This window comes from Falco naumanni, chromosome 2 (genome assembly GCF_017639655.2).
Source record: "Falco naumanni isolate bFalNau1 chromosome 2, bFalNau1.pat, whole genome shotgun sequence".
NCBI classification, from domain to species: domain Eukaryota; kingdom Metazoa; phylum Chordata; class Aves; order Falconiformes; family Falconidae; genus Falco; species Falco naumanni.
Genome location: NC_054055.1, coordinates 16,809,840 through 16,831,437, shown reverse-complemented (window position 1 = coordinate 16,831,437; position 21,598 = coordinate 16,809,840). Strand labels below are relative to the sequence as shown.

The 21,598-nt window shown below is 40.2% G+C and overlaps 1 protein-coding gene across 8 annotated transcripts in view; it reads left to right on the top strand.

Annotated features, from left to right (window-relative positions):
- WASF3 (WASP family member 3) overlaps positions 1 to 21,598 on the top strand; it is a 74,787-nt gene that overhangs the window by 12,995 nt on the left and 40,194 nt on the right. For 3 of the 8 annotated variants that reach the window (XM_040584372.1, XM_040584365.1, XM_040584369.1), the window contains 2 exons: positions 8,540 to 8,686; positions 10,144 to 10,230. The gene's annotated coding sequence lies outside the window, so the exon portion shown is untranslated. Of the gene's footprint in view, positions 1 to 8,539; positions 8,687 to 10,143; positions 10,231 to 10,952; positions 11,025 to 21,598 lie in introns of all 8 variants that reach the window. The other 5 variants (XM_040584367.1, XM_040584366.1, XM_040584368.1 and 2 more) reach the window with 3 other exon arrangements.

The following is a 21,598-nucleotide window of genomic DNA, read 5'->3' as shown; positions in this document are numbered from 1 at the left end:
GTTAGTTGACTAGCAAAACTTAGGCATATTTAAATGCAAATTTTATATTTTCCACTGGTGTGAATGCCCCAAACATGCAAGAGCAGTCAAGTTAAAACTTGCTGAGTATCTGCAATTCCAACATCTGAGCTTGGCTCTTCCATATGAGTTAGGAGAGAGAAATCATTAATGAAGTCTAGTTTGATGTCTTTTGATTTTTCAAAGGTAGACCTGCATGGCAGCAGTAAAATTAATGAGACAGGAAGCATGTTGCCAGTAGTTTATGGAAATGCCACTTTATGCCGCTTGTTAATTCTGCAGCCAGTAATAGAATCTTAAGTGTTGGCAGTAATAGTACCTTAAAGTGTGATCCCATAGTAATCTGCAACAAGAGTTGCTACAGTGAGAAAGCCAGTATGCATCTGTAGTGAGGTAAAGAAAAATTATATTATGTGGGATCAGGAGTGGTTTCTCATAAGAGGCTTTAAAAAAACAACAACCCCCAAAACCCAACAAAACTGCAAACCTCAAAACAAACAAGATTCCATGCCTAATTGGTTGATCTGTTTTAGTTCACTGTACTCAATGTAGAATTTGCCAGGAATTCTGTAACCTGAGTGGTCAGCTCAGATGACTGTGGTGCTTATACCACCTCACCACACTGTGGTCGTAGAGGTAACCTCTGAAGAGCTGCATGGGCATTACAAACCAAGGTCGCTTGTGGTAGAAGAGTAAAGATGATGTGTCAAGTTCTCAATCTGTTGCGGCTTTACATGCTAGCTTGCACACATCTGCAGTGTCTGTGCTTGTGTTCTTTGAGCAAAAGCGTATCACATTGAATATCAGTAGTTCTCAAACTTTCAATTCAGCCTCCCTTTTCTCCCTTTTTGGTAGTAGTTTGTTCCTCTACTGCCCTTTTGCCAGCACCAAGCAGTTGATAAATGAAGGAAAGAGGAAGCAATGTATTGCAGCTGTGCAGCTCTTACCCCTTCCTCCTGGAAGTGGAGCTGGAGCCCGAGAAAGCATTGTGTGGTGTCTGCTTTCCTGTATAGAGGAGGGAAGATGTGGATTTGAAGCTGTACCAGATTCTCTGCTGTCCTTTCTCTTCTCATTCCAGAGCAGAGTGGTCAGTAGTAACTGAGATACCTGGTTGCTTCCATTCCTGACAGTAAGCCACACATTGCTTTGGAGCTGTTAACTGCAGTCTGGGCAGGCATGGTATTGCTTTGAGACATGGCATGCTTCCTCTCCTGTGATATGTTCAATGCCTCCAGTCCTGTTTACATGGTGTTAGAGAGAATAGTTTTTGCTCTTCAAATAAAAACCCCACAACCTACTGTGGATTTCTGGGCAGCCCATGCCTTTCAGCAACGGTTGCCACTGTTTCAAAACATTTAAAGGTTTTTTGTTTTTTTTTTTTCCCCCCAAATTCAAGCTACTTTGCATCTTATGCAATGTAAATCTGTATTTAGTTCTGGAAAATAATCTATATTATCTGTAGTCTTTAAAATCTTTAATAGAGGAAGGCAAAGGGAACACAACTTTAAAATGTAGTTGAAACAGATATTTTTATGGTTGTTGGAAGACTGAGGAAAGGACACAGGCAAGGAACTGAGAAAGAATAGGATGGCATAGTTGCAATTGCATTATTATGAACTGTTAAAGGATATCTGGGGGGTATATATATGCCTACAGTATTGTATGTATTAAGAAAATTAGGTTTTCTTAGACTTGGTTGTCAGTTCAAGATTTTTTTCATTGTTTCAAAATCTCTTCATGGAAATTGCTTTTGTAAAATGCTGCATATGTGACAGCTGACTACTGCCTCCCCCCCAAGTACTAAACATGGCTGTGAAAGTGATACTGAAGTAATCTGAAGAATAGGGTTTATTGCATTTATGAGAATATTTAGTGGAACAGGCAAATCTGTTCTCTTGAGTTGCTATCAACTGCTTGGTGTCGAGTCTGATGGTAATGCAGTATATAACCTGGATGGGTTATGCTATTAGGGAAATGAAGTTCATAGTTTTCCTTACCCATATTAAATAGTGTGAAGCAGAAGTAGTTTTAAAATTCCCTTTTATAAAAACAAGTCTTAATTAAAAACATAAAAATCTTACGGTAATGGCAGGCATGATGACTTTAAGCCACTTCAACCTTCTTTTCAAAAGAAAAAGTAGACTTTATTTCACATACTTCTGGATTTCTGTGATTTGTTTGATCTTCCTAAACTGCTAAGCTCCTCTACATTGAATGAGATTTGAGGTCACAGATACATGCAAAAACTGCTTTAGTTTAACTGGCTTATAAGTAAGAATGCTAATAACAAAAAAGACCCAAAAGAAACAAACAAAACCACCTGCCTCAACTGGCCCTTTAAAAACAGGATAGGGGGAGGGAAAACCCCTTGAGAAACTGGGATAAATCTGAACCATGTAGTTAATACTGGTGTATGCTAATTTCTTTATAAAGAACAGCTCTCCAGTGGAGGTATAAAAATGGAATAATTAATACATAAGTTTCACCTGTGTCAAATGCTTTGTCTCCCTCCCTTTTCACTTTCCTTATTTTTTTTCCATAGTAATGTCCTTAACTGAACTCCATGGGTCAGCTGTAAAGAGTCTCTAGCTGTTTAATTCCATTGAATTTTAATTTTATAAATGGTGACTAATGATTAATCTGTATGATACCTATGTCTGTCTAGAAACAATTTACACGCTTTTTGAGACTTTCAGTCTGGGGGAAAAACACACTTTTCGCAAATACCTTCCAGTCTGTGCTTTTACTGAACTTTCATAAAGGTTTTGTGTCTGTAGATATGAAAGACTATAAACAGTGAAAACTAAACTGCAATAGTATATATATCTATATGCATACTCAAGTATGTACACATGGGAGAACATTTATAAGAATAGAGTATTTTGGTTGGAAGAGACCTACAGTGATCATCTAGTCCAGGGGTCCTCAAACTACGGCCCGCGGGCTGGATACAGCCCCCAGGGTCCTCAATCCGGCCCCCGGTATTTACAGACCACCCTGCCCCCGCCCCACCCGGGGGTTGGGGGGGGAAACCAAGCAGCCGCAGATGACTGCCTGCCACTGCATCCGCGCATGTCGGCCCCCTGGTTAAAAAGTTTGAGGACCCCTGATCTAGTCCAACCAGCTGACCAGAAGTTAAAGCACGTTAAGGGCATTGTCCAAATGACTCCTAAACGCTTGACAGCCTGGGGGCATCAACCACCTCGCTAGGAAGCCTGTTCCAGTGTCTGACCACCCTCTTGGTAAAGAAATACTTCCTGATGTTCAGTGTTGAACCTTCCCTGATGCAGCTTTGAACCATTCCCATGTGTCCTGTCACTGGATCCCAGGGAGAGGAGCTCAGCACCTCCCTCTCCCCTTCCCCTCCCCAGGAGGCTGTACAGAGCAAGAGGCCGCCCCTCAGCCTCCTTTTCTCCAAAGTAGACAAGGCCAAAGCCCTTAGCTGTTCCTCACAGGACGTTCCTTCCAGCCCTTTCACCAGCTTTGCTGCCCTCCTCCGGACGCATTCAAGGACCTTCACATCCTTCTGAAGTTGTGTGCAGTGCTGGGCCCCACAGTACTTGAGGTGAGGCCACACCAGTGCTGAATCCAGCGGGATAATCGCCTCTTCACCAGCTGGTCATACTGTGTTTGATGCGCCCCAGGGTGCTGTGTTCCCCGACCTGGCCAGGGCAGCCAGACTGACTCGTGTTGAGCCTGCTGCCGACCAGCACCCCCAGATCCCTTTCTGCACGGCTGCCCTCCAGCCACTCCTCTCCCAATTTGTACTTGTGCCCAGCATTATCCCGTCCCAGGTACAGAATCTGGCATTTGGACCTGGTACATTTCATCCTGTTAACCGCAGCCCCATGCTCCAAACTATCTAGAACCCTCTGCAAGGCCTCTTGTCCCTCAGGAGAGTCAGCCGCACCTCTGTTTGGTGTCATCAGCAAAGTTGCTAAGGATGCATTCAACTCTCGCATCCAGATTGTTGGCAAATACATTGAACAGGACTGGCCCTAGAATTGAACACTGCTGGCGACCAGTCACGAGCCAGATGTAGCCCCATTCACTACAACCTTTGAGCTCTGCCCTTCAGCTACTTCTTCACCCAGAGCTGTGTAAACCTGCTCGTTCTTCAGCTGGACAGCTTGTCCAGAAGGATGCTGTGGAGGACAGTATAAAAAACCTTATAAAATCCAGAAAAACTACATCTGCTGCCATCCCTTCATCTACTGGGTGGCTGACCTTATCATAGAAGGATATAAAATTAGTTAAATGAGGCTTGCTCTGTGAACCCATGCTGACCGTGCCAGATTCCAGTATTCTTTAAATGTCTTTCAATAGTACCCAGTATAATCCTCACCATAATTTTTCCAGAAACTGAGGTTAAACCAACAGGGCTGCAGTTCCCTGGGTCTTCCCTCACACCCTTTTTGTAAACTGGTATAACACTTTCTAGCTCCCAGTCAGCAGTGACCTCCCCAGAGCTTTGGTAGATGGTTGAGAGGGCTCCTGCCACAATATCTATCCACTAGCTCCTTCAGTACTCTGGGATGAATCCCATCAGGCCCTATGGGCTTGTGACCATTCAGCTGATACAGCTGGTCCCTTACAGTGTCAGTGTCCACAAATGGAAAGTCGCTGTTCCTGCAGGTTCTCTGACTCTGGACTGGGCAGCCCAAGACCTGTTGGTATTATTAAGGACTGAGACAAAAAAAAGCACTGAATGCCTCTGCTTTTTCTTCATCCCTATTAGTCAGATGACCATCTTCAACAACTATCAGTCCAATGTTTTCTTTAGACCTAATCTTGCTATTAATGTCCTTAAAAAAAACAAACAAAAAACCCCAACAAACCCAACACTCAACCAAAACCTTTTTAAGGTATCATAGAAAGTTTACAAAGGAAACAAGCTTTCTATCTCGCATGTGTTTTTGAACTGAGGATGTGGACTCTGAGAACATCTTTACAGGGAAAGTGAGATTCTTCCACGACCCCAGTCTATATCCCAAAGCACTATTCTTTTCTACTAGGGTGTAGGATGTGCCTCTCATTCTCCAACATTGAATCTGAATGCTTTTCTGTTTTTTCCATTTCTCTTTCACTTGGAGGCTGTAGGGGAGTTAATCATAGTGATGTGAGTGGTTGCTATCGGCTAGATCCAGATGTAAATATCTTGCCCCTGGATGGGTCGTGCTAGGGAGAGCAGCTGCTTTCTTGATCCAGCCTGTGACCATCTACATAATTCTGATTCCATGGAATTGAATCTGGCTGTTGGCTGTGGCAGTGCTGAGCCATTAAGTATGACCTTGCTGCTGCTTCCTTCCCTGTTGCACTACTTTATAGATGCAGTATATTTTTCCTTTTTAAATATTATGTCAATTCTTTTTGATTTGACTTTTTTCTTAGGCATTCTGAAGCCCACTAAATTTTGTTTATCAATCTCAGAGGTAGTGTCTCGTTTTAGTGCTATATATGTGTACATGTGATACTTTGACAAGCACTTTTCAGTGGAGTTCTGTGTCCTGTGTTAATTCATACTTCCTTTATTCTGCTACTTCACTGTAATTTTATGAAACAGTAGGGTGCAAACTGCTTGACCCCCTACTGCTTATGGAGAAGTTTGAGCTAAATAAAATCTTAAGTTTTGTTCAGGATACGGTGCAGTCCACTATTTGCTTTGACTGTTGACTGTCAGCTTTCTGACAGTTATTTTTGTATCGCTAGTGTCACCATATTCACTTGTTTTTAGTGAAGCATCTAATTTGAAAGCCTGTACCTCTGTCTGGCCCATCATCTAGCCTTGGACTAATCCTTCTAATGGAGCCCACAGGTTTTCTTTCTGTTTGGGGTACTTATATAAAGCTTCTGTCTAGATGTTCATGCCTTGTAGCAGTATCTGCTAACCACAAGAAGGGAGGTTGAATGCTCTAGAAAGTAGAATTTGAGTGACTTTTTTATTTTAAGAAGTATGTTCTTAAATCTTAACTGACAAATTACTGTATATAATCCTCCCTCTGGGTGGGAGGACAAAAACTGAAATTACAGAGGCTCTGTCTGCTGAGGAAGGTCCGTTTTTAGTATTGTTACTCAAGTGGATTTTCACTTTGATGTAAATCCAGAAGCATTTCTTTATGTAGAGCACTAGGGAGACATCTCTGGGCACTGCAAGTGGAGCTAGGAGGGAGCTCTTTCCCTTTCTGTGAAGATGTATACACTATAAACTTCTGCAGAAGAGCATGGGGTTATACTGGGAGAAAGAGCAGGCTGATAGTACGGAAGACTTGTATTGTGAGATAGGATTGTTACATGTGAAGATTTAGGGATGGTAAATGCTGCTAGAAAACCTTTTCCAGTGTTTGAAACCACTTTAATACTTACATGCCAGCTGAAATTTGTTCCTTCTCGGATATTTAGATCTATTTTGTTGTCAGTGATGGGAAAATCTTTTAATTTTGTGTTGAAGATGAGAGAGTGGAAGAGCTCTTGTGGTTGGTACTAGTCATTTGTGGTATAGCCTTGTCTTTATGCTTAGCTTCATTTGCAGTGAAGAATCAGTGCTGACTATTAAGGAAGAGCGTGTTGTCCTGGACAAGCCTTTTAACCACTGAGGTGCCAAAGAGGTGAAATATGTTGGGGCTGGTCAATGCTACCATGCTTCTTACCAGCCAAGAATGTCTGACAGACCAGTGCTGTTACTAGTTGGCTCATAAGCCTGATGGGCTGTCTTTTGTAGATTGCAAAATCTCCAAGAATCATGTTTAATCTCAGATAAATTCCATGCAATGTTTAGGATTTTGCCAGCCTCCAATTTAGATAGGTCGCCGCTGTCCAATACTGAAGGACTGCTATACTCAAGCAGTGAATATTTGTACCGTAATCCGGTGGTGAAAATAAGTAAAAGAGATACCAGGTACCTCACAACAGGTTGGTTATTTTTAATTTGTTATCTGCCTGTGTTTTAAAGGAAAACTCCCAAGATCTTCACCTTGTTCGGAAGGAATTGGTGGTAGAGGACACACTGGATGCTGTGACCAAGTCTGACCATCAAAGCAGTTCTCAGAAAGATAGAGTAGGAAATTGTCCCTTGAGGACTTGATGGAGGACAGATAGCTTTCCACATTCCAAGGACAGCGTGTGTCCTAACTAAGTCTGTGTTTCTGGATGTCTGTGGAAGCTAGACAACAGCAATTGTGTCTTAAAGACTGCTTGGAAAACAGGAGTTCTGTTCCTTTATGTTGTTCCTATTGTGTGCCCAAGTTGAAGATTGGGATCTGGATCAAGCCTAATTTAAAGATAAGAAACTCTCTAGTTGTCCTGGTCAGTTTCAGGAAGGCTGCTTAGGATGGGCTGTTGAGAGGTCCCTTGGTTCTAAGTAATTGTATGGCTCTTACAGAGAAGCTGCCATCCCACTGTAGTAGTACGTAAGACCAAGTGGGACCTACGTACCAATTGGTGTGTCGTTCTGCTCTTTGAAGACTCCAGAAACTGTCAGGGTTTTCCACATGTCTGCTGTAGAGTTACAGTACTTTCCAAAATTTTAGTTTCGTGCTTTCAGGATTGAATACACACAGGAAGTGAAAAATGGAGTTTTAAAGCACTTCCTTTTTGTGTGTTTATGTACTGATAAAATGGTTAACTTTGTAATTCAAACTACACTAGTAAGCTTTGGATCTCCATATATGAAACCATGTTTTATACCCCTCCCCCAGAAAGCAGATTTTAAAATAAAATCCTTTTTTCACTATTTTAATGATGACCTACCATTTGGATGCTTTTAATCCTCAATCTCTGTAAAAGTTATGCAGCTTGATCTTCACATTGCTTCTGTACAATCTCTTCATTTCTAGGAGTCCTGTATAGAAAGTTTTACAACGTTGATTTTAAACATAATTCAGCTGAATACACATTTCTGACTAGAAGTCAGCATTATACATTCTGCTTCTCTAAAATCTTACCCTCTTGAAACTGTTCAGTACTTTCTGTAACTTAGTGAATGAGTCAAATGGGGGCACTTGGCAGAGGAGTCAGTGATGTTCTTGGTAATGAGTAAGAATCCCTTTATAATGTTTTTTGTTGGGATTTCTTTCCTCTTGAAGATTTTATGGGAAAGAAAGAATCCATTCAAAAGGGAGCAAGTATATTCAGTTACGCCAGTATATAGATATTGCTGGACTGTTAATGGTGTACTGAAACATTTTCTTTTCTATATCTCATGTTGTGTGCATCTGCAATATTTTTTTTTGTTATAACTACATATCTTAAATGTAGAACACGCAGTGAGGGAGTCCAGCGTTTCTTCTCTGGCTTATCCTGAGTCTTTTCTCAATATTTTATTTAACAAAAAATCAGAAAATTCTGATTTCAAGATACAAAACTACTTGACATTGATTGTGTCTTGGTGTCTTTAGCCAAGTTTTTTTACTAACCCCTGGAGTATGTGTTAGGATAGTTGATCTCATTTCACTGTGAAAGCTGTGTGAGTCTCATGCTCACTCTTCATGTGGTAATTCTTGGCTTCCTTCCCATTCCTCTATAGGTGTCACATACTGCTGACCTGAGTGGAGAGTTCCTCCATCACAGGATGGATTTGGTGATCCTGTTCATGTAGTGCTTGCACTACAGATGTTGATGTAACTGATGGAAGCAGTGAACTGCAGTGCATGGGCAGCAATGAGTAGCTAAGGTGAGAAACTGAGAACATCATAAGGTGCCCTTGCTGCTGAGGCTAATGTAATGTGTAAATATATCCTCAGCCACCGTGATAGTACCTAAAAGGCTTGAGTTCAATGTGAAGTTCTGGTCACCTTGTGCTAGGCTAGTGTTCCATGACATCTATTCTGTAGTGTTTTTCAATCTAGTGCTGATTACTTGAAAGCACTGTTAGTCTTTCCTGAACCACAGGTATACCTGCAGAAGTCACTGTTGGTTAAGTCACTTAGGTTAATAGGATCTTGTCTGACAACTTCAGTCAGGATTGTGAAGCAGCATTTGGAAGGCACCTTCTTCCCCACATAGTACATCTACCCTGGTGATAAGATAGGGAGACCTCTGAATGTAAATGATATGTAGTTGAGCCTTTTATAATTTCTAACTTATAACAGTTCCTTCTGTAAGTATGTAAACACTGAAGTGAGGACCAAGGCCTTGGCCAACTGGTAGACCTTGGTAGCAGGCTAACTAGAGGGCAGTGCTATGTTTGGAATAGGTGGCCACTGCACCAATGCTTACTGGAATTGAGGTGAGGTGCCATGATGTCAGAGGTCTAACATTTTGAGGGAGGGTGAAGGAAACTTAAGAGTGGTGACAGAGAGCAAGAGGTGTTGTCTAGGCCACTGATTTCTTGCCTTGGAGGAGTCTGTGTGTGGTGACTCCTAACAGTGTCTTGCTCTTCTAGGTGCTTTGGCTTTTTATAAATCCTGTTTTATAAATGTCCTTGAAATAGAGAAGATTTTTTAATATCTCTGACAAATTTTTGTCATCTAAAATGCCTAATCAGGTTCCATCAAGGAATATATAGGAGCAACCTTGAATAATATGGCTATAATATTAGTCTCCTATGATCTGGTTTAGAAGATCATCTTTGTACAGTACTTGCAGAAAGGGCAGCTATGTCTTAATCACAAAAAAAATTATAAAAACTTAATGTATGACTAAATGGTCATCTATAAGACAGATTATCCTCTTGATTCTAGGATCTGTAGTACTTTTTTGGAAGCATTGTTTAGCTTTTGCAAGATTCTCATTGCTTTAGTGTATGTGTTTTGTTTTAGTGGGTTTGTGTTTAGTAATATTTACTGTGAAATATGTAAGGTTCTCAAACCTGTTTTTTTATGCTTTACTTTAGATCATTGTGTCACATTTTTCCATCCACACAGTCTTAAAGTGGGTAAATGTAACCTTCCCTGTAGATACTTCCAGTTAAAAAAGGGCATTGATTATGAAATAATACAAGCTATTTTCTTACCTTGAAAAAATTTAAGCTATAACGAAATAACGTTTATCTCTAAACAGTTAAAATTGTGTCTAGATTCTACACATGCATGTTTTAGTTAATTTTCTAGTTGTTCATCGAACCTGATTTTTAATGCATATCTTCAATTATTCTGTTCTTGAAAAGCTAAGTTGAATTTGTCTTTGCAGAGAAAGCTACCTGAGTGTGCTAGCAAGTCACAGAACAGCTGTCTTCTAAAACGCATAAAGGGACTACTTTCGACTCCTTTTTAAATGGTAAGCTGTTCAAGGGAGCTCTTACTGAATGTACCTTGTCGCTTACTTTGCGTTTGTGTGAATCTGGTCCAAATAGCTTTGAAAACTCTTAAGTCCTTGAACTGAAGACCAGTGGTGGAGTTTGGAAACTGACCAGAAGGTTTTGAGTTAGCATTGGGAGGAAGGTTTATATTTTTGTGATGTTGAAGGTACGCTGTATTAGGCTCTGAAACAAATGTTAAAAGCACTACTAATGCAGGAGACTAGTATAATTTAAACGCTAATCTTATTGTGTAGAAAACAAATAAATTTACTTTATTCTTGGTGTTCATGAGAGATTGGATTTATAAATTTGCATCTGTTAATAACTTTCACCCTGTATAATCTGTGTTTTGCTGAGCTTTGTCTTAGAGATTTAAATTAAATCTGCTGAGGTTAGTTGTTTGACTGTTTGCCTCAAAGTGCAATGGATAATGAAAGATTTACATTTATTGATATTAAACTAGCTTTGTTGAACCCCCCCAATCTGGCTCAGCTGCAACATGCACACCACAGACTTTAGATGAGGAATATGTTGTGTTGGTCAAAAAGTAAGAAAACAGCTGTGTAGCACTTCCTTTAATATGTGACATAAGATGTGGGCCACGCTGGGTGGTGCTAATGGAGGACTACTGCCAAAGTGTAGACAAATTTGTTAAAATAAAGCTGGTTTTGTTGGTGTGTGTGGTTTTTTTTTTTTGTAGGGGATTGCAGTTTGTCTGGTTCTGCAGTGGGAAAGATAAACCTTTTGAACAGGGGAAGAAGCTGGAAAGCAGGTTTGTTCTTCCTTCTGAGAGGATGAGGAGGTTAAAAGTAGTATTAGCTACTTGTAGGAGAGACTGTTTCCTTCCTGCATTGCATGCCACAGTGCTGCCTTTGGCAGAAACTGCAGCCAGCCATGCTTGCTTCAAGGTCTGAAAAAAGCAAAGTATGCAGCACTGCTTTATGATATTTTTGACTTTGCTTATGTCCTCGAGCTGACTGGCTATAACTCTGGTTGTGATCTTCTGGCATACTTTGTCTCCCCTCAGCTGAAATTAATGTATGCTTATTTTAATTTTGAATGCTGATTATGTGCTTGATGATATTCAAGATGCTTGTCAGCATACATGTTCTGAAAGAGATCACACCTCAAGTTAGAGGAAAAACAAAGGATTTCTGGGAAATTCTATGCATGCATTCACAATTTCAAGAAAGAAACTTCATTTTGAGGGATAAAGGGATCAAGAAGCAATATGGTGCACACAGAAATGTGAATACAGACCTTTCCCCTTTCTGACCTTCCTGCAATTCCCATTTAAATGGTAAAATAACTTTATGGTTATATACTGAAATTGTTTGGAAAAAAAGATCATTTGTTATAAATTACAAAGGTGGAGGAAGTATGTCAGGGAAAGGAAGTAGTCTGCAAAAATTTTTTAAACCAAATGGACACATCAAAGACTGAAAATATGCTTCGCTACTGATCATTAAATAAGCAGCAATACACTAATCCAATGAAAATATGAGAATTATTCATCTTAATATGTGTCCTGTTGTCATATAGTGTGTGTGCAGGTGTGTGTGTGTGCGCAAAGGTCTCTCCAGTAGCTAATTGATATCTATGGTCAGTGCCGTAGCTGACTTTTATAGACCCCAATTCTCTCCAGTATCTGGCCTTCAGACTTTGGTTTCTTTAGTAGCTGGCTTTACAGACCTCTTCTGCTTTTGAGATTAAAAGTCACAATTGTCATATTCTAACTTCCAGTGTTATGTTTTTTTATATTGTAAGCTTAACCATTGTTACAGCACATATTTCTGTTTCATTTCATGGTACATAGAAACATCGTTGTTTGCTTTCATTCATGGGAGGTTGTAGAGATTGGTTGCTACAGGAATAAGAATGTATGTGTAGGAATATTTTACCTAGATTGTATGTGTTCATAGAACTTCAAAAATTATTTTGAGGTATTTTTTCATACTCAGTGTAGTATTATCAAATATTTTGTTTCTTTGTGCAGGTTAAGCACAACTTTCATGTAGAGTTTAATTGAAAGGTGTCTACTGTTTAATAGTCTGGAGTTTAATGTATCTGAAAGGTATTTCAATACAATGCTGAACATACTTGAAAATAATCAGGGTTTGATTTTAAAAAGATATTAAAACTTAATTTTAGTAGACATTCTAAATTTTTGTTGAACACTGATCACTGATGTATCACAAATGTTCTCATAGGACATACAATTTGGAAACTCCATCTGGTCAACAAAATAAGCTTGTATTTAAAATAATGATTGATTTCTACAGAAAGGTAATATTTTTGTTTCTAAATTTCTACTTCAAAGAACTGAACTTACAAGTCATAATTAAATAGTTAAATGACTTAATTTGCCTGATTTGCATGCATAGTAAGGAATTTTAATTTTAAATCAAGTCATTCATTTTGTCGCTTGCATTATAATTGTGCCTTGTCATGCTTCTCTGGATTTCCTAGTGTGTTTTGCTAATATAAACACCCTGAAAGTTGTCAAGTTGCTCAAAATACAATTATTAGATGTTTGTGCAAGCTGCAGATTCCTTTACATGCCATGCTATTCAAGTAACATGCACTGGCTTTTTTAAAGTTCCATTTTAATCCTGCAACACTAAGCTCCAAAAGAGCCCCCCACAAAGAAAGTTAGAGAGCATGTAGTTGGGAAGAAAATCCCAAATGCAGGGCTTGAAAAGGGACCCTGATGCTTACCAGCCCCAAATGTCAATTCACTAGACCAGCTGAAGAGTTCCTTTGTCATCAGATACAAGCAGATCTAAAAAGTACATGTTCATAGTTAGCTTGGCGTATAAAAATGTTGCATATTCATTTACATATTTTGAAGAAAGACATTAAAATTATGTTTGTGATTTCTGTATGAATAAAACTGGAACAGTCTTTAGAAATGCTTATATTGTGAAATCAACTTCGATACTTCTAGTCAGGGTTAAACCAAACTTATTTGCAAAGACTTGCCTGTACTGTGTGACTCTTCAGTCACATAACCTTTATGCTTTGTAGCTGGCAAATTATAGAATGATTTAGTAACTTAAGTTCAGATTTGAAACAAACTTTTTAGGAAAAGCTTCCTCTGAATTTTTATCTGAAGACTTAAGTTAGCATTTTCCCTGAAGGAAGGAAGCTTTTCAGAATAGGAGCGAGTGAGTGTCAAAGATGGGTTGGGCAGGAGGGAGAAATAATCTTCTGGAGAATGGTGGAAGGTAAAGCTGAAGATCACCAATTACATAGCATTGGATGAGGGGAGAGACACAACAGTGTTTTCCAAATAGTATCCTGGGGAGAAGAAAGGCCTATGAGAGAGGAGAAGGTATTCCAGAATCCTTGCATTACAAATGGTAAAGCCAAAATGAGGTGGGACTGGTTTTGGGAGAGACTGATTTAAAACATGATCGAGAATTCTAATCACAGATTCTGATCTTAAGAGGTGCATGCATTTTCTCTGAGCTTTTCTTGTTTTCTCTTTGTGATAATAGAAGAGGCTGGATATTTGGGCTCAACTATTGCCTGTCTTGGGTTAAACTATTCAGTGTGCACTTACATTTTTGGACTTGACTGTATGGAGTTGAGGGACTTTACATGCAATCTGGGAATGTGCATAATGTTAACATAGGAGGATTAACCTGGTAAAACTAGCATCTGTGCTGTGAGAGCCATAGCATGCCCATCATGTTTTCAACGTAGTGATATGAACACATAAAGCAATATTCTTCATTATTACTGCCAGAGACTGGGAAATTCAGTGCTACTTCAATACTGCAAACACACACAGTCATTGACCTCTTTGAACTTTTTCTGTGGTTGGCATCATAGCTTCACTTCTGAATTATGCAACTAGTGCATAGAGATCTGCTTGAAGATGAAGTTTAAATCTTGGTTGCCTGCACTATGATTAACTAAATCAGTTTCTAGATTTAAAGTGATTAGTTAAATTTCTTCAGCTGTGTGTAGATTAGTCTCTGATGGCTTGTTTTTTTTCTATACATGGGACTTGTATTCTGTAGATTGCATTGACTATTTTAAAGTGTAGTTAAGAGCAATGTAAGTATTGATAGGCTTGTTACATAATTTGGGGAAGATCCATGTAGTCATAGATAACTTCTAATGACAGTCTTTGAGAATCAGTCAGCATGTTTGAGCTTAGTGTTACCCTGTCAGTCTGCAAAAACTCTGGTCTCCTGTGCAGTTGCACAAGTTTTGTCAGCTGGTGATTCTCAAATAGCCTCAGGTACCAACAGTCACAGTGTTGCCTCCTGGAGCCTCATCACCGAGGTGGCAAGAGCGGTCCGCTTTTTGCTCGGCAGCCAGCTGGCTACAATCTATTCCTCATGGATTGTGAGACCTCATTAGCTCTATGGGTTTTAAACTAATAATTGCATTTCACAGAGGAACATTTGATCACCAGTATAACAGCAACTGCAGTGCTGGGATGGAGGCAAGTTTATAGTAAGTTCACTTCAGAATTCTGCATCTTTGTTTCTGTAGTTTAAAGAAATACAAAAATATCCTGGACACCGACATTCTAGGATTTAATTTTCCCCCTGTTGTTTTGACTTCAGCATGTTCAGGTTCAAAATGTACTTGTGTTAAGAAAGAACACCTAGTTCTAGAGAGAGGTGGATGGGTGGTAGATATTGTCTACCTTGACCTCAGCAAGGCTTTTGACGCTGTCTACCATAACATCCTCATATGTAAATTCAGGAAGTGTGGATTAGGTGAGTGGATAGGTGGATTGAGAACTGCTGAATGGCAGAGCTCAGAGGATTGTATTAGATGGTGCAGATCTGTCTGGAGGCCTGTAGCTCGTGGTGTTCCCCAGGGGTCAGTGCTGGGTCCAGTCCTGTTCAGCTTATTTATCAATGACCTGGATGGAGAGACTGAGGGTACCCTCAGCAAGTTCATTGATTATACAAAACTGGGAGGGGTGGCTGATTGACCAGTAGGCTGCACTGCCATTCAGTGAGACCTGGACAGGTTAGAGATCTGGGGGGAGAGGAACCTGGTGAAGTTCAATGAAGGTCCTGCACCAAGGGAGGAACAACCCCATGCACCAGTACAGGCAAGGGGTTGACCTACTGGAAGGCAGCTCTGCAAAGAAGGACCTGGCAGTTCTGGTGGACAGCAAGTTGCCCATGAGCCAGCAGTGTGCCCTTGTGGCCAAAAAGGCCAATGGGATCTTGGGGTGCATCAGGAGAAGCATGGCCAGCAGATCCAGGGAGGTTCTCCTGCCCCTCTGCTCTGCCCTGGTGAGGCCACATCTGGAGTGCTGTGTCCAGTTCAGAGCTCCTCAGGTCAATAAAGACAGGGAACTAATGGAGAGGGCCCAGCAGGGGGCTGCAAAGGTGATGAGGGGACTGGAGGGTCTCCCTGATGAGGAAAGGCTGAGAGAGCTGGGCCTGTTCAGCCTGGAGAAGACTGAGAGGGGATCTTATCAATGTCTACCAATATCTTAGGAGTGAGTATCAGGAGGATGGGGCCAGGCTCTTTTCAGTGGTGCCCAGCAACAGGACAAGAGGCAACGGGCACAAACTGGAACACGGGAAGTTCTACCTGTATATGAGGAAGAACTTTGCTTTGAGAGTGACAGAGCACTGGAAGAGACTGCCCAGAGAGGCTGTGGACTCTCCTTCTCTGGAGACATTCAAAACTCACCTGGATGTGACTCTGTGCAACCTGCTCCAGGAGAACCTGCTTTAGCAGGGGGTTGGACCAGATAATCTCCAGAGGTCCCTTCCAACCCTGACTGTTCTGTGATTCTGTGAAACTTTTGTTCAGAACAATTTAGTAATAGCTCAATATTGAAAGTATTTTTGTTCAATATGCAAAATAATCTGAAGCAATCTTCAGGACTACTGTGGAACTGGAGTGGAGAAAATCATCACATGTTTTGGAAAATAGATGTTAAAATTAATTTCAAACAGCTTTCTTCAAGTAATTTCAAGAGACTACAGTGATCATCAGGATCTAGATGGTTGCCCTTTCCTGTGACTTCAGGAATAAAATATAAGTGTCTTTTAGCAATACTCATTGCAATCATATACCTTTTCTGGTAAATAAAACATCACTTGTAAAGCTTCCTCTTTTTTTTTTTTTAATGTGCGGTTTGTATATTTATAGGGTTAAAGAACCTGCCCTTACCTTCTTCATGTAGCTGCCTCAGCTATGCATTAAAACAGTTTAAAGATAGGTATTAAGGGCTTTCTTATACTTGAAAAAACCCACAAACTCCCTCCAAACAAAAAAGAAAAATAAAAAAAACCCAAAACAAATGAAAAAAACAACCTACTGAGAATCTTTACAGACAGCTGCCTGATCTGTAGCTTGTCAGCATTTACCTAGCAAGTACCAAATAAGTACCCTTCCCCTGGGATTGGGGGAGAAGCTGCTGTCCTGAGGGTTATCGGAAAGAGTTGACATATTATGGTGCCTGTCTGAGGAGTTTTCATATTCAAATAATTTGAATACGATATTTTACCCTGACAATGGGAGGGGTGTTTGGGATGTTTGTGGGGAGCAGATAGGAAAGATGGAAGAGCAACTACCCAGTTGCATACTCTTAGTTACTGGACACTTCTTTTTGTGAGAGTAAGCAACAGTCTCTAGAATCTGTCTACAACTAATAAACAGTCTTAATAATAAAAAAGTTAAGAGCAAAGTTTTGTACCAAGCAGGCCTTGTAGGCAAACGTTGGAATGTAAAACTGCAGAGGGGAAAGGATAGTTGGAAGCATTAGTTTATACCCCTGCCCTTAGTTACCAGTGGCTCCAACTCTTGTCAGACCAGTTGTCTAGTTCTAAATGGATGGTGAGTTATGCCGTTGCCAAGTGAGGTGTGCAAGGCCCAGCCTGAGCTAGTAAACTGTCTGTTAGAGGAAAGCAGCTGTAGGATGTGTGAAGGACACAACAGCCTGCCTTGCTGTAGTTGGGCAATGGGGGTAGAGAGTATGCCAAAAGCTGTGGTGCTAGAAGTGAAGGAGAAGAGAAAGCACTGTCAGTAGGGCTCCTGTAAAGGAGGCTAAGGTAGGACCATGGCTCTACAATGTGGGCAGGACATAATGTCTGTATAAAACACGGTATAAAAAACTCAGTATAAAACTGGGAGGCTTCTCTTCAGGTGTTTGGCTGCTGTCTTGATAGATGGGTGTTTTTCTCTGGAATTATGAAATACGAATGTGATCAGTTCAACATGCAGTCTTTTTGTGCACTATTTTATGACATTTATGATTAAAGTAGTGGGAAATAAGTAACATTCTGTTCTCTATGAATTGTCAGAATTCAGACTTTTTAGATCCAAAACATAGAATATGTTTGTGTCCCCCCCCCCCCCGGTGATTTGTCCTTGATTCAGTCTTAATTTCCTAGAAAAGAAAAAAGGGACTTTCACAATTTACCAGGAGCTAAGAGCAACTGCTTTTCTTAAGATGTGATGGTATGTTTCATCAGATTGGTGACTTCCTGAGGAGACCAATTTTTTGTTGAGGTTCTATCCACCCTCCTCCTTCAGAGTACTGTATATTTATTTTAAAAATTACCCTTTAATACTTCATGCTTTAATATTAATTTGGTCCTAAATATTTATGGGTATATGCTGTTTTTTCTTTTTGTAAATAAATCACAGAAATCAATGTATATCAAGTTAGGATTCACCAAAAGCATCTTTTTCTGAAAAAGATGGAGGTGATGCAGGCATAAAGTACTTACATGGCTAACAGGGTAAACAGAATTTGTAATGCATGCATTAGATATCATGTAGTAGAGTCCTTGGGACATAGGAGATACCTCTGAGCCTGAAGAAGTAGTATATAAGAAATGTAATCTGTTTTCTCTGTTCAGTAAGATTTGATTGATCATCTCAGAATTTCCTGGGACCTCCTATGTGATTTTGGGAAATGTGGCAGCAGAGGGTGACAGAAAATTGCAACAGCTCTGAGCTCTTCAGTGTCATAGGTCTGTATTCCTACCAGTAAGATGGACTAAGGCTAGAGGGCATGACTTATGAAGAGCAGCTGAAGATTCCAGGTTTAAGCTTGGAGAAGAGGTTACTGGGGGGTGACCTCACTGCCTACACGTTCCTCATGAGGGGGAGCAGAAAGGGAGGTTCTGATCTTGTCTCTCTGGTGTCTGGCTAGACTTAACTCCTCTTTCTATGAGAACATCAATGCCATTTCTTGTAAAACGCAGTTACTAATCTTTCAGATCTATTACCACGTTTTAGGTAGTCACTTGTGCTTAGCTTGCTATTTATCTACAAAACAACAAAATATTTTAGCTGGTCATTTGAATGCCTCTGTCCTGCTTCACTATGAAATGGGAGGTTAGGTTGAATTACCATTTGTTTGGGGGTTTTGTGGTTTGGTTTTTTTCTCTCCTTATGCTGAAGCAGATCGAGTGTTCTTACTTGCGTGGTCTCAGCTATAAGAGCAGTAATTCCATAAACTGCTTTGAGTTCTTTTCTGTTCTGCTTACTTCCAAGCTGATTCCAGCCCTGGAAGCAGCTCAGCCAGGAGCAGCTATAATAACAAATGTTGAAACAGGGAATGGGGAAAGGAATCTATTTAATTAAATCAAGGAGTGGTTGGCTTTACAGCTGTCTTAAAAAGCACAACTTTAAGTGGAGTGGATCTGAAGGCAATGACTGGATTTTGCTTCTGAGAAGGAAACATAACTCATCTTGTGGTTTAAGCATTTGTTGCTAAGCATTGGTGTGATTTAGGTCCGATTTCTGATCCTGCTATGGGCCTTGTGTTCTGGCCAGCATTATCAAATAGCTTTGTGCCTCTCGACTGTATGATTGAGAATGCTGCTTCTTGCCTTTCTCAAGTTTGGGGAATAAATTTAATGTCTAGGTGTACGGACACTGTGGTAATGCAGGTATTATGTAACCTTACTGTAACAGGCTTTCTGATGGTAATTTGCAGTTGCAGCATTGCTAGGTTTAGGCAGTCCATTCCCGTTTCAGTGGTTTTTAGCTGGCTGTTTTGCCAGTAGTTTGGTATGAGGCTGACTGCCAGCTAGTGAGGAAGATGAGCTCCTTCCCCAAGTGTCGAATGACTGAGTGCCATTATAGGGAAAGAGAGAACAGATGAAGCTCTGACTCTTGTGCATAAATGTCTTCATTCCCTGCTTTCCTGTGGAGCCTTCATTGGTAAATATTGGAGGCAGCCATAATTAAAAGTCCTATGTGACAGGTTTTCAGCCTCAAGACGATTGTGGTTTTTTTTCTCCAACCAGTATTTGCCTCTTCTTCAGTCGTGTCCTCATAAACTTCAAACAAAATAAAACTGTTCTTTTTTCAACCTTTATGTAGTGAACTAAAACATGCCAAGACAACAGGCATTTTAGGGTGCGTTATACTATTGGTTTGGATCCAGGAGTATATTTATGATGCAAATTCCCCAGTTGAGGAGTATATGCACTCTTTCCCTTTCTGATGAGTCTAAAATGAAAAGGTGCCCTCTAGGAGCATACGTGATGGTGTTCAGCATCTAATGGGCCATGATAACAGGAGAGAGCTAGCTGGGAACAAATATCCCTGCTTCCCTGCCAAAAATCATGTATGATGGACACAGGATCATCAGCACCAACTGTTCTGCTCTGCAGGTGTCTCTGCTGCTATTGTACCACACAACTTGCCAATGCAGTCTTTAACTTCAGTTGCTGTTTTCCTAATTCCTTTTGAAGTCTTTTAACATCCCCAGAGGTCCACAAGTGGAAAACCTGTCATGGATGGTGGTGCTCTCTTTCTTGTGCACTGCATGTATTTTGTTCAGTTCTGATTTTATTATGCCACATAATACTACTATACTATTTTTCCTCTCAACCCACCCACACTTGGCGTTGACTAAAAGAGGAGAATTAGAGATAGCTGTAAATCAGTAGGATACTTTCAGAAGTTCAGTGTTAGGTTCTGAAATTTTATAGGCTCTTAAAATATGTGTGTGTATATATGTCTTGAAGAAAGGCAGAAAAAAATGTGTTTACAAAAGGTTCCACAAAGGGTATTTAAATGTACTGATTAGAAATGCTGGAAGAAAGCAGACTTTAAAAATTACTTAGTATTATCATTGGTAACCTCTGCATCCCCAGTAACTATAGCTAAGATTTGATGACTTTAGCTGGGAAAAAGCATTGCTTGAGCGTCTTTTTAGTGATTGATCATACTTAGTGGTAAGAATGCTTTTTTTTCCTTGAAGCTGCTTTCTGGAGCACTTCCACCCTGCTAGCTCCATGGAGATCTGTTGATACAATGCCAGATTTCATGGAACACAACTTTTCAGCCTTCACATCTTGAAAGGGGATTTTTAGAGAAGAGTAGCTGCTGTATTTGGTCTGAGACTCACTGTGGTTTTATAGTAGCTTATTTGTCTTGTAGTGGGAGCTGCTGTATGTGTAATGAAGAAATCTTTTTAATGCTGCAAATAAGGTTTTGTAAGCCAGTATTACTGTATCAAACCATGTTACTTTTACTAATGCCTGACATTGATTTTTAGGCTTTATTCTGCCTGCCCCCCCCCCCCCCCCCCCCAAAAAAAAAAAAAAACCCCAAAAAACCCAACCAAACCAAAAACCAAACAACCTCCAAAACCCAACACCAAAAAACAACCCCAAAGAAAACAACAACAACAAAACCCAAATAAAAATCCTGAGACAAGGATTATACATTGAATTATTAGGAAATTAATGGTGGGCAGAACTTTGACATCTGAATTGAGGATACTAGTAAAAGGGACGATCTGTCACAAGAGAGCTGGAAACACAAGGACAAGTAACGTTTTATGTCTGGGGAGATGCAGCTGCTTTCAGTCTTGATGTGCTTCATATCTTAACATACTGGATATATCAAGTGTGTTCCAGGTTTTTTTACTGCAGCTTTGTTTCTCTTGGTATTCTGTTCCTGGTGAATATATATCCATGTAACTTAATCTTTAAAAATGTCTTCAGTATCGATAAGGCCAGGAAAAAGGTTATGATCCATCTTGATTTCTTCTGGACCCCGTGCTACTTGCTTGTGATTCAGTTGTCAGGGTATATGGAGCTCCTGTACTTCTGATAACTAGATGTTCTGCTATGCCATCTGTAACTATTACTACTTTATTCTATGAACTGGAAAATTACAGATTGCTAATTTCTTGTGCATCAAACATGAATGGTTTCTGTGATTAACTAGATGATGTTAACCATGTGGGAGAGAGAGGAAGGTTACCTGATAGAGAGAAATCGCATCATTAGTGCTCAAGTTACCGTACACAGCCAGATAAATATAGGAAAGATAAGAGAAGCATCCTCAACCTGGGAAAACCTCTAATCAGAGCTCAGTCATCCT